Genomic DNA, 11,214 nt, shown 5'->3' on the forward strand with positions numbered 1-11,214 from the left:
TATATACAAATTGTTATATGACCACACTAAAAAAATATATGTGTTAGTCTATGATCACTAGCTATATTATAATGTTCACAACTTTATATGGATAAGTGTGTATGCTTACATTGCTAAACTGCCTCGCTTGCCCTGTGATACATAAATATATCTAATAGGAATCTGATAAGAAAAATATAGTTGAATCACATGGATATAGTAGCTAATCCTATGATAGATCAGATAGACTAGAAGTTTCAAGGTATCGCCCTTGTCACGTTTGACCAATGTTTTAATTAAAAAGGTTAGTATTGGCTGAAGAGATATATGTCGATAGATGGGCTTGGAGAATGGTCGAACAAGATCTCAAGCTGCCTAATTTGGTTAGAAGAATGTGTTATGGTATTAAACGGACCACTGGGAGTTGTAACTCTGTAAGGTATTTAATAGGTAAATCCGTGTCAACGCTCTCCTAAGCCAGCCGATTCAAATAAACAAGTTAATCAAATTTGACCTATTTTACCCTGTACTTGACTATGGAACTGAGGTTGTTAGGTCTGTTGGAAACGGACATGTTATTTGACATAAACCGAAATTCATCTTATTAGTGTCTTGAATAGTTCTCCCAAACTTACAGAGTTACAACTAACTTGCAGGTTCCAAGCATCTTGTACTAATAAGCCACCAGAAAAAAAACATTTGCATCGCCATATGAGTTGAAGAAGAATTTTACAAAAAGAAAGATAAAATGCTTGCATGAAGGAAAAACCCAAATAATGATGATAATAATCAAGGAAGAGGATGCTTGCATAATAATAATATTGAGAACCAATTTAACAAAAGCAAGAAAAAAAAAATGCTTGCCGTCTAGAGGGTTCGCCGGAGGCATGGGGCTAAGGGGAAATGGAGGAGAGAGAACGAGTGAGCTGTGTGAGTTTTTGTGGGAAATGGAGGAGAGATAAAATGGGAGTACGGGAATTGGGGAGAAAAGAAGGAAATAATGTGTTTATGGAAGGGGAGATAGAGGAAATGTGAGAGAAATTATGGGAGATAAAAAAAGAATGAGTAAATATGGAAGAGAGAGAATTGTGGTTGTTGATTGAAAGCCTGATTGAATTTTGCACACGTTTAGGGGGGGAGAGAAAATGCACGTGTTAGGAAGGAAAGTTTAGGGAGATAATAAGAGGGAATAATGGAGAGAGAGAGAGGGGAAAAGGGTATGGAGATATATTACCTTATATATAAGAATAACTATGGCAATAATAATTAAACAAATAATAATATTTAACAAAATAAATACAACCAGATATAAATATATATACTAATGTACTAAGATCATATTTACATCAATAACAACAAGATTATTAATAATGACCAAATAATAACTTAAAATTATTCATCAAAACCATTAAAATAAATATAAAAATTGAATTTTTAAATCATAGTATATTCTAGAAAATTGAATAAATATAAATACTCTTTTTAAAATAATAATTTAATATTTAAAATACCAGAAAATTATTTAACTAGTATCAAAAATTCATGGTCCTTACAGGATCAATCAACTAAGTAGAAACAATTGATAATTCCATCGAGTTTCTTCAGTCGACTGAAAACATGCACATAGACAGTTTGCATAATAAAATTTATTTTCAAAGATCTTTTAAAAATAAAAAATAAATTCTAAAAGTTATAAAATTTGGGTAAATGTTTATAAACATGAAAGTAGACATGTTACAAAAGAAATTTTTCAAATATCTTTTTCCATTTGTGAAAACTCATCATTTTGTAAAATCTCAAAAATACGAGTTCATTTAAACACTTGATTTTGAAAAAATAATTTCAAACAAGTTTAAAACTTCTTTTTAACTAGATTAATAGACTTTATAAAAGATGTATAACAATTATATTAAGTCATTAATCCACAACACATTTTTTTTGCAAATCGGTAAAACTTAAAAACTTGTTAAAACTTAATTTTGACGAATTTCTTTCAAACAAGTTTTAAAACACTTTTTAATAGATTAATAGACTTGAGAAAAGATATATATGCAATAGTATAAATATGTCTTTAATCCATAAACACATTATTTTCCAAAACAAAGATGATAAACATGAAACATATATATAAGTATATAAATATATCTATGTGTTTCATATTTACTTGATTAAACTTGAAAGCTATAAAACAAAAATGTGTATGTCTTCATTCAGGTTAGGATGAAGCGCAATAGAGAATCTTTGACTTGAATGCACAAATAGCTTCATTCCAGTTTTCTTCCATCCTCCTTTGAATGTCATCGTTAAGCTCAATTCTAACCAACCGCTAACTGATGATCTTTGTGTAGAATACCTAACAAGCAAATACAAACACTCGACAAATGATGTTAGGAATTGTTTGTTAATCATCAAAACTTGATTAGATAGTAAGCTCATTAAATATGAGACTTAACAATCTCCCCATTTTTGATGATGACAAATAATCTACACAAAGAGATATATGACATGCATGATATCAAATGAATATACAATATATAACTCATGCATGAAAACAAAATACTCACAATATACTTGTTTCTCTCCCTTTGTCAACATCAAAATGGAAAAAATAACAAGAGAGAAAGAGAGCATTAAGCTCCCCCTACGTATAAGCATTGGTGAGTATGAACATAGAAAGAGATAGGGAAGGCTCTCCCTGTCAAAAAGCCATAAAGCATAGCAAAATATAATAAGACATATATGTGAGTAAACATAGATATAAAAATACACTAATCACAACTCATATACAAAGAGACCAAGAGAACACATATATATGTACCATTTTAAAAAAATGTTACAAGGATATCAAGTTATAAAAAAAATCCATGAAAGAAAATAACTTTTTTAAAAATCATGAAGTCAAATGAAGAGAGATCATTAAAAGATATTTTCAAATGAAAGAAAATCATAGAAATCATGAAATGAAAGTCCAAGTAAAAATCTAAATGAAAATATCGATGTATCCCTAATTTTGAAAATGAAAGAAAATCATGAACATTCATGAAGGACAAGAATCATAAGAAAATTATTTTTGAAAAGGATAAAGAGAATGATCAAGCAAATATGAAATATCGTTTTTGATAAAGAAATGATTAGGCAAACATGATTCAAGTGATAAGCATGCCTAATATGCCTCTTATATGACAAAAATAATTTTTTTTGCAAAGAGGTTAGGTAAAGATAATCTGCTAATAGAGATTTTGTATCAATACAAATAAGTGACACATCATTCCTATCTTCATGATCTCACAAAATAATGTTGAAATATTTATGTGTTTCATCCACAAAGATCAAAAGAACTATGCTTAGGATAAAAAAAATTAATATCAATAAAATCATTTTTGTCAAGAAAAACTAGAAAGGCGATCATGTCAAGCTCTCAGAGCTTGTTTCAACCCATATGAAGCTATTTGCACCCGGTAAATATGATACGAAGAAAAAAAGATTAATGATCCGAGGGGTTGCTCAACATAAACCTTTTTTATATAAAAAAACATTTAGAAAGGCATTTCTAGCATGTAATTGGAATAGTTTAAAATCTTTAAAACTTACAAATACTAAAAACATATAAGAATTTGACTCTATCCTTGTAACTAGTGCAAAGGAGTCATCACAATCAACATCCTCAAACTTAAATCAGCAAAAAATATAATATGTAATAAAAACAAAAGTATTGATCAATATATATATTCAAAGAAAATTAAGTTTTTCAAAATATGTTTTTTCCAAAAACAAGAAATGAAAAACGAAAACACTAAAAATCTTGATTTTAAAATCAAAAAGATTTTGGCACCCAAACACTCTTGGTGCCGAAGAGTTTAGGGACATGACCCCTATCAATAAAGCTCAATGTCCTTGGATTATGACTCTATTTTGGCGCATGTAGTGCATGTGTCCGATCATAGAAATAATCATGCAAATGACCAATCCTATTTTGCAATAAGTGCAATAGAGTGGACTCATTTATTTTTATTGACCATAAGATTGTGCATGAGAAATATTTTTAAACAATTATGGTCTTTTTGAGATATTTTGAAAATTTGATACTTTTTGCAAATCAAATTTTTTTTTTGCCAAATATCCATACCTACCACAATAATCACATTTAAATACATGAGCATGCTTATGATTAATAATAGGTGCATGCGCATATGTGTGTGATGAGGAAACTTTATGAGATACACATGAAGCAATAAATTTAGCATTCTTGGGTTTTAGTGCATCATAGCAAAATTTTGCAAGATGACATTTACGACGCAAATAGAGTATTTATAAACTTTGCTATATATGTGTGCAGAGTGAGTGGATGATTTTGACTTATTTACATATGACTTAGCACACATATTCACAAGCTTCTTATGATTGTTAATGCATGTTGATAAAGTTGTATCTAAAGAGGAAATTTGATTTCTCACTTCATTCAACTCGTTAATTGGCATACTAGCATTAACAATAGAAGTAGAACAAATATAATTATTTTTAAATGAATAAAATTTATTTATAATTGTTTCTACTTCTTTTATGGCATCATTCTTTCCACGAGTTAAGCTAGTTATTGATGAGGTTAAATTTTTATTTTTCAAACTTAACCTATCATTGTTTTCTTTAAGCATCATATTTTCTTTTACAATGATATGAAATTTGGAAGCAAGCGTCTCATGATCAGATTTTAAATTTATATGCTTGCTTTTCAAAACTATAAAATTATGATGCAACTTTTTATAGGCATGCATTAATATGACGCCCCAGGGTTCACACAAAGTTGTAGTTAATATGAAACCCGGATTGTCAAATCTGCCAATCACCAAACAACATGCTACGACAAGTTTCACCATCACAGTCACTATCTCTCTAGTAGAATCAACAAATAGGTGAAGGTATAAAACATGCAAATAATAGGAGTAGTACAAAAATAGATATGCGCAGAAGAAGTATAAGAATAATCAATAAATGAGCCCAACTAAAATTGAATGAAAATATCTCTGTGTTTGAAATAAATTTCAACACAATGAGTCAAATGAAATCTCACTAACGCACTCAGCCTCTACGAAATAAAATACGAGTCTAGAGTCTAACAATAACAAACTAAATGTGGAGTTCTGAAATAACTACAAATATAATAATATCTAGATGGAATCTAAGGTGCAATCCTATCCACCTGCGACTCTCCGTATGCCGGACTCGCTGCTTGAAAGGGGAGAAAACAACGAGCATCAAAGCACTAGCGAGATCATCTCCATCGCTCCTAAGGGGAAGGGGTAGGAGTATATAAGAAAATTGAGTTAGTACATATAAGTATAAAATCATTCATATAACCCTAAATGGAGATTGGTATTTAGAAATCCACAACACGAGAATTAGTACGTCGAGCGAAATAATCCAAACAAGAAAACTCTCATGTATATACCATGTCTCAAATTGTGAATCCCTAAATATAAATTCCAACTCTATGAATGAATACAATAAAAGAAAATACTCCAAACCTTAACTGTATAGAACCAATGTCACATCTCGAACTACCCTCGAGTAGTCGGTGCAATAATAATAGAATATCACCCAACTCATAATCATCATGGGCCATATCATATATGTCATATATCAAAGGATGTACCCTACTCATGGGTAATCTAACATGGGAGCAAAACTACAACTATAAGTATATATACGTGTGTGTGTATCTCCATGTACTATAACAATACTTTTGTAAGGTTCTTACTCAATCTCTATGCTGTAATAGGTTTTATCTCCCTATTTCGGCTATATAAAATAATGATACTTTTGAAATGCTCTCACATTTATATGTGGGTTTAACTCCCTTACTCAATCGTCCTTACGGAAAATATCTTCCTATTTTCGGATATGCTCATTCGTCCTACGATAATAGGTTTTATCTCCCTATTTCTGGATATGCTTCCAAATGATTGTACAATGGTGATTAGGCATCTCAGCCCAACCCGAAAAATATACACCAATCACCTTCGAGTATTTGGTACAATCGAGGTCTCGTTACGGGAAAAACAACCAAATACCCCTAGTGTGGTACAACCAAAATCTCATTATGGGATAAACACCCACATTGAGCATCCATAACTAATGAGCAATACTTTAACATATATTAATTCACTTTCATCAACTTAACATGTGTCAAAACAATATAAACTAAGTGTACGTGCATATATCTCGGTGTACGTATCCATATCTGGTGTTCAACAACATCCTAGATGTTAAAAAACTCTTAAGCATCGTAATATAACAGTACAAGATCGAGAAACTCTCTCGAAAAATCAAAACAGTGAAGAAAAACATACACATGCCAACTGCCAGACTGGCGGTCGACCGCAAATATGCGGCGGTCGACCCAGACCCAACCGTAAACCATAACCCTCCCAGGCCTTGGTCTGGTGCGCGGTCGACAGAACGCGATATATTCAAAATGTGTAGGTTTTTGCATAGATTATGCTCGTGTTGTGATTTTGTGATTCAAACTTTTTTAATACAATATGAAACTTGCATCAAATATTGAAAATGGCAGATTAACATCTCTGGGAAAAATTTTAACATATAAAGTATGATTATTTGCACAAGAAATGATATTAAACCCTTAATCATGCACGAAAACTCAAAACGAAGAATAAAACATCTAAATTAAGATAAACAACGTTTTTAATCATCTTTAGATCTTGAAAAACTTCTGTAAATTCATTCTTAATCTCTTTAACATGAAAAGACCTAGTCTTTGTACACATAATACGAAAGATTTGCTTTTTATACATAAATTAATCAATTAGGCTCTATAAAACTTATTAAAAACTCTTTAAAAAATATTTTAAAATAAGGAGAGAGATTAGCGGAGATGAAACTTACCTAAAACTTATTAAAAAACGTGTAAGATGCAAAGCCAAGGTAGATCCCTGAGCCAAAAGCCGAAAATAACCCGAAATCACGCTTCAAAGTCTTTGAATCTTCCTCAAAAAGCAAAATAGGGTTTATGAGGTATTTGGTGGCTGCTAGGGTTCTTAGAATACTAAAAATCTCATGAACAAATGATATATATATCAGAGAAAACGGATGTGGGATTTAAAAATCCAAAACCAACTCAAAATAGAAATAACAATCTGCAGGTATCGCGGTCGACCATAGCGGTCGACCGAACTGCGGTCGACCGTGACGGTCGACCGGACTGGGATTTTCCAGTTTCTCATACTTTTGACCATTGTGCATGTTTCAACTCGTTTCTTTCTCAAATATGAACTTGTTTATGCTCAAAATACTTGTTAGTGTACTCATATAGTAATTAATAATATTTATCAAAATAATATGCACTTATTGTAATTAATCACATACAAATTTAATTCATCATTCATAAGCTCAAAATTTTTAGGGTTTTACATTCACCCCTCCTTAAAAGAATTTTGTCCTCAAAATTCCGTAATTGCATCACAGAGATTAATAATACGAGAAAAGCACTAAGAGGGGATAATCCAGACAAGGAACCCTTCCCATACACATCTCGTACCATTAATCCCCCGATTTGAAACATAAGCAACATTTAAACTTAACAATCTAAAATGCGGGTACTCTCACTTAACCCCTAATTAGACGGAACTAGTACGTCAGATGAAAAATCCAAACAAGGAACCCCCCATATATATACCATATGTTCCTAATGATTAAGACCTAAGTGTTGAATGACCCATTCTAGCGTTAAATATAAATGTGACTAAACAACATATATAATCATAACTACCAATGCATATAAGCACATATAAATATCAACATCTTACCTGCTCAAACAAGTGTGGGTAGTCACGACGTACATCTTCCTCGCGCTCCTAAGAAATCTCTTCGGCTCCATGCCGGTCCACTAAACTTTCACTAAGGGAATGACTTTATTCCTAAACCTTTTGTCCTCTCTATCAAGAATGCATACCGGAATCTCTAGGGCAGTCAAATCACCTTGGATCTCGATCTCTGGTGCATCAATCACCCTTTGTGGCTCCTCATCACGTAAATGCTTCTTGAGCATCGAGATATGAAAGCCATCGTGTACACTCGATATCGATGCTAGAAGATCTAATCTACAGGAAACAGCTCTAATATGCTCAATAATCCTAAAGGGAGCAACATATCTCGGGGCAAACTTTTCCCGTCTACCAAATCGCTCAACGCCCTTCATTGGTGATACTTTCAACATAACTAGGTCTCCGACCTGAAACTCTAAAGGTCATCATTGTTGATATACATAACTCTTCTGCCAACTCTGTACGGTAAGAATGCACTCGCTAATCAATGTCACCTTCTCTGTGGTCTGTCTAACTAACTCCGGCCTAAGTAATAGGCTATCCTCTAGCTCCACCCAACATATAGGCGATCTGCAAGGCCTCCCATACAACACTTCATACGACATTATCCTAATAGTAGCTTGATAACTATTATTATATGCAAATTCAATCAATGGGATGTGGTCCTCCTATCTACCCTAAAAATCTAACACACATACTCGCAGCATATCTTTTAATACCTTATTCACCCTCTCTGTCTGACCATCGGTCCGGGGGTGAAAAACGCTACTAAATGACAACTGGCTGCCAAAAACATCCTAAAAACTCCTCTAGAAATGGGATGTGAAGACTAAGCCCCAATCTGATAAAATCATTTCTGGGACTCCATGAAATCGAACAATCTCTCGGATGAAAATCCTCGCATATGTATTCGTCGTATAAGTCATCCTCACAGGTATGAAATGTGTCGACTTCATCAACCGGTCTACTATCACCCAAATAGAATCATTTCCTTTCTTTGATTTAGGCAACCCTACAATAAAATCTATGGAAATATCTACCCACTTCCACTCAGGAATGGGTAAAGGCTATAGGGTCCTTGCAGGTCTCTGATGTTCTGCCTTAACTTGCTGGCAGGTAAAACACATAGCCATATACTCTATGATCTCTCTATGCATGCCACTCCACCAGAAATTCCTCTTCAGGTCCTTATATATTTTTGTCGTGCCTAGATGCATTGTATAGCTGCTACGATGTGCCTCATCAAATATATCCTCGGGACTGCTGGAGGTGCTTTAATCCTCAACTGCTGGCCCTGTTTGCTGGCCTGCTGTGGGTGCAATGCGGCAATCTGCTGCTCTGTGTTTGAACCTATTACATTTGAAACAAGTCTCCTTAAATATGCGTTGCTGCTGCTGTTCACGGGGAAAACTGTTTTCTTTTTCATTGGAATAATTGTCATCTTGGATTACAAAGATCCGGTCTTTTATAGATCCGGTTACAACTAAATCAAAGAAAATAAAGAAAAATTACAACTTTCCTTCTGTGAACAAATCACGAGCTCCTGTTTTGCGGTCGCTCGTTTTGGTGGGTTCTTTGCCTGCGCCGGGGTTAATCCGTGGACCACCGCGCGATCTAGATCCGGTCGGATCTACACGATTATACGGGTATTATTCCACGAAGGGAATAATAGCCGGGAGGGATTAGTCCACCAAGGGAATAATCGTTCGGATCTTGAGATCTAAGACCAAGCTTAGATCTGGAGTGTGATCTCGTGTAGATCTCAGATCTGTTCTTTCTTCCTCTCGAAATCCTGCCTTTTCTGACGTAGATGCTCGCCGAGGATCAGATCCGAATGTGCAAGTCTTCAAGTCTTCAAAGCACCGAGTTCACTCTTCAATCCGGCAGAGTTTCGGCTCTTGAAAGTTCGACCTCTGAAAATGAATACCACTTGGCCTATTTATAGGCACCCAGAATCGTGCCTAGGCACAGATCTGGCCGCCACCTCAGGGTGGCTCGGCTCTGGCCGAGCCACGCCTGATGGTGGCTCGGCTGCCGAGCCACCTCAAGGTCGGCAGCAAGGGCCGAGCCACTTGAGGTGCTCGGCTTGGGCGGAGCTACTGAAGGTGGCTCGGCTCTCGCGGAGCCCCTCTTAAGGTGGTGGGTTTGGTTGTTTTCCGTCTTTCGGTCTTGTCCGTGATTTCGTTGTGGGCGGTTGATTGAGCTTCGTTGACCTGATTTGCAGTAAAGATCTGATCCTGATTAGGCCAGTAAATACCATCTTCTGAGTTCGAGTCCGAAACCGAGATCGTTGGATTCTGGATCGTGATTCGTTCCGAGTATGCCCTTGGTTGGACGTGACCTCGTTGAATTTCTTTGACACTTGGCTTGATCCGAACGCGTATGGATGCATTCCGATCACTTGCGTACGATTTCGTCGAACTCGTCGCCTCGTTGTGTCGTCGGTTTATGTCTGAACTGTGCTAAGAGACCTAATAAGCAATTTTATATGCTACACAGATACCGGCCTCCAAAGTTATTTCCAGTCCTCGTCTTTTATAGATAGAGTCTGGACAATACTTTTGGATATGATTGCCTCCCACCTTCCAGTCGGTGTAATGAGACCTGGAATGATTTCCCGTTCTTGATTCCCTTCAATTCTCTAAGCTTTTTCGGTGTTTTGTCGAAAGCCTTAAAGTTCCGTGCTGCATTGTATTGTCTGACGTTGTCGGAATTTAAACCTTAAGTCGATTCCTGTTTTTCATATCTCTAGCTGACCATCGATTGTTGGCGTCGAGTTTTTATCTGCAACGCGCTTGTCCGGCGTAGTGTTGTTGAGTTATCCTTAAGAATATTTATGGAAACATATTCTCCAGGTAACTCTCAACAAAATTTAGGGAACAGTTTATACTCGTATACCTTATTGGAGTGTTTAAGAAGCAGTTTATCTCGTATACTTCGGAGTGTTTTCTGCGCCCAAATAGCTGAACCGGCTAAAAATGAGCCAAAAAAGCAGTAAATCGGTTCAAAAAATCCTCCGACTCTTCCGAACATGTGGGAGAAGAGTGAAGTAAATGATGGCTGAATCGCCGCTCGCGAATTTGAATCGTATTCGATGCTCGGTATCGGCTTCAAATTTGATTTTGGTTCGAACCTGGGATCCGGTTCCGGTCGTCGGCTTTGGTTCAACCCAGTTCACCCTATAAAAAGGGGTTTTTTTCTTTTCTTTTCTTTAACGTAGGGCCTCGGCCGCCCTCTTGCCTACCTTTTTGCTTTTCTCTTCCCTCGAGCGTGCCGATCTCCTTAAAAAACTCGATATTCTCCGTCAGTACTCCTTTTGATCCTTGACTGAAAATCCTTCGAAACTTCCCCATTTTTGGAATTCTTAGCCTCCAGCGCTCGTGGTTTTCAGCCA

Source organism: Asparagus officinalis, chromosome 2 (genome assembly GCF_001876935.1).
Source record: "Asparagus officinalis chromosome 2, Aspof.V1, whole genome shotgun sequence".
Classification (NCBI taxonomy): Eukaryota; Viridiplantae; Streptophyta; class Magnoliopsida; order Asparagales; family Asparagaceae; genus Asparagus; species Asparagus officinalis.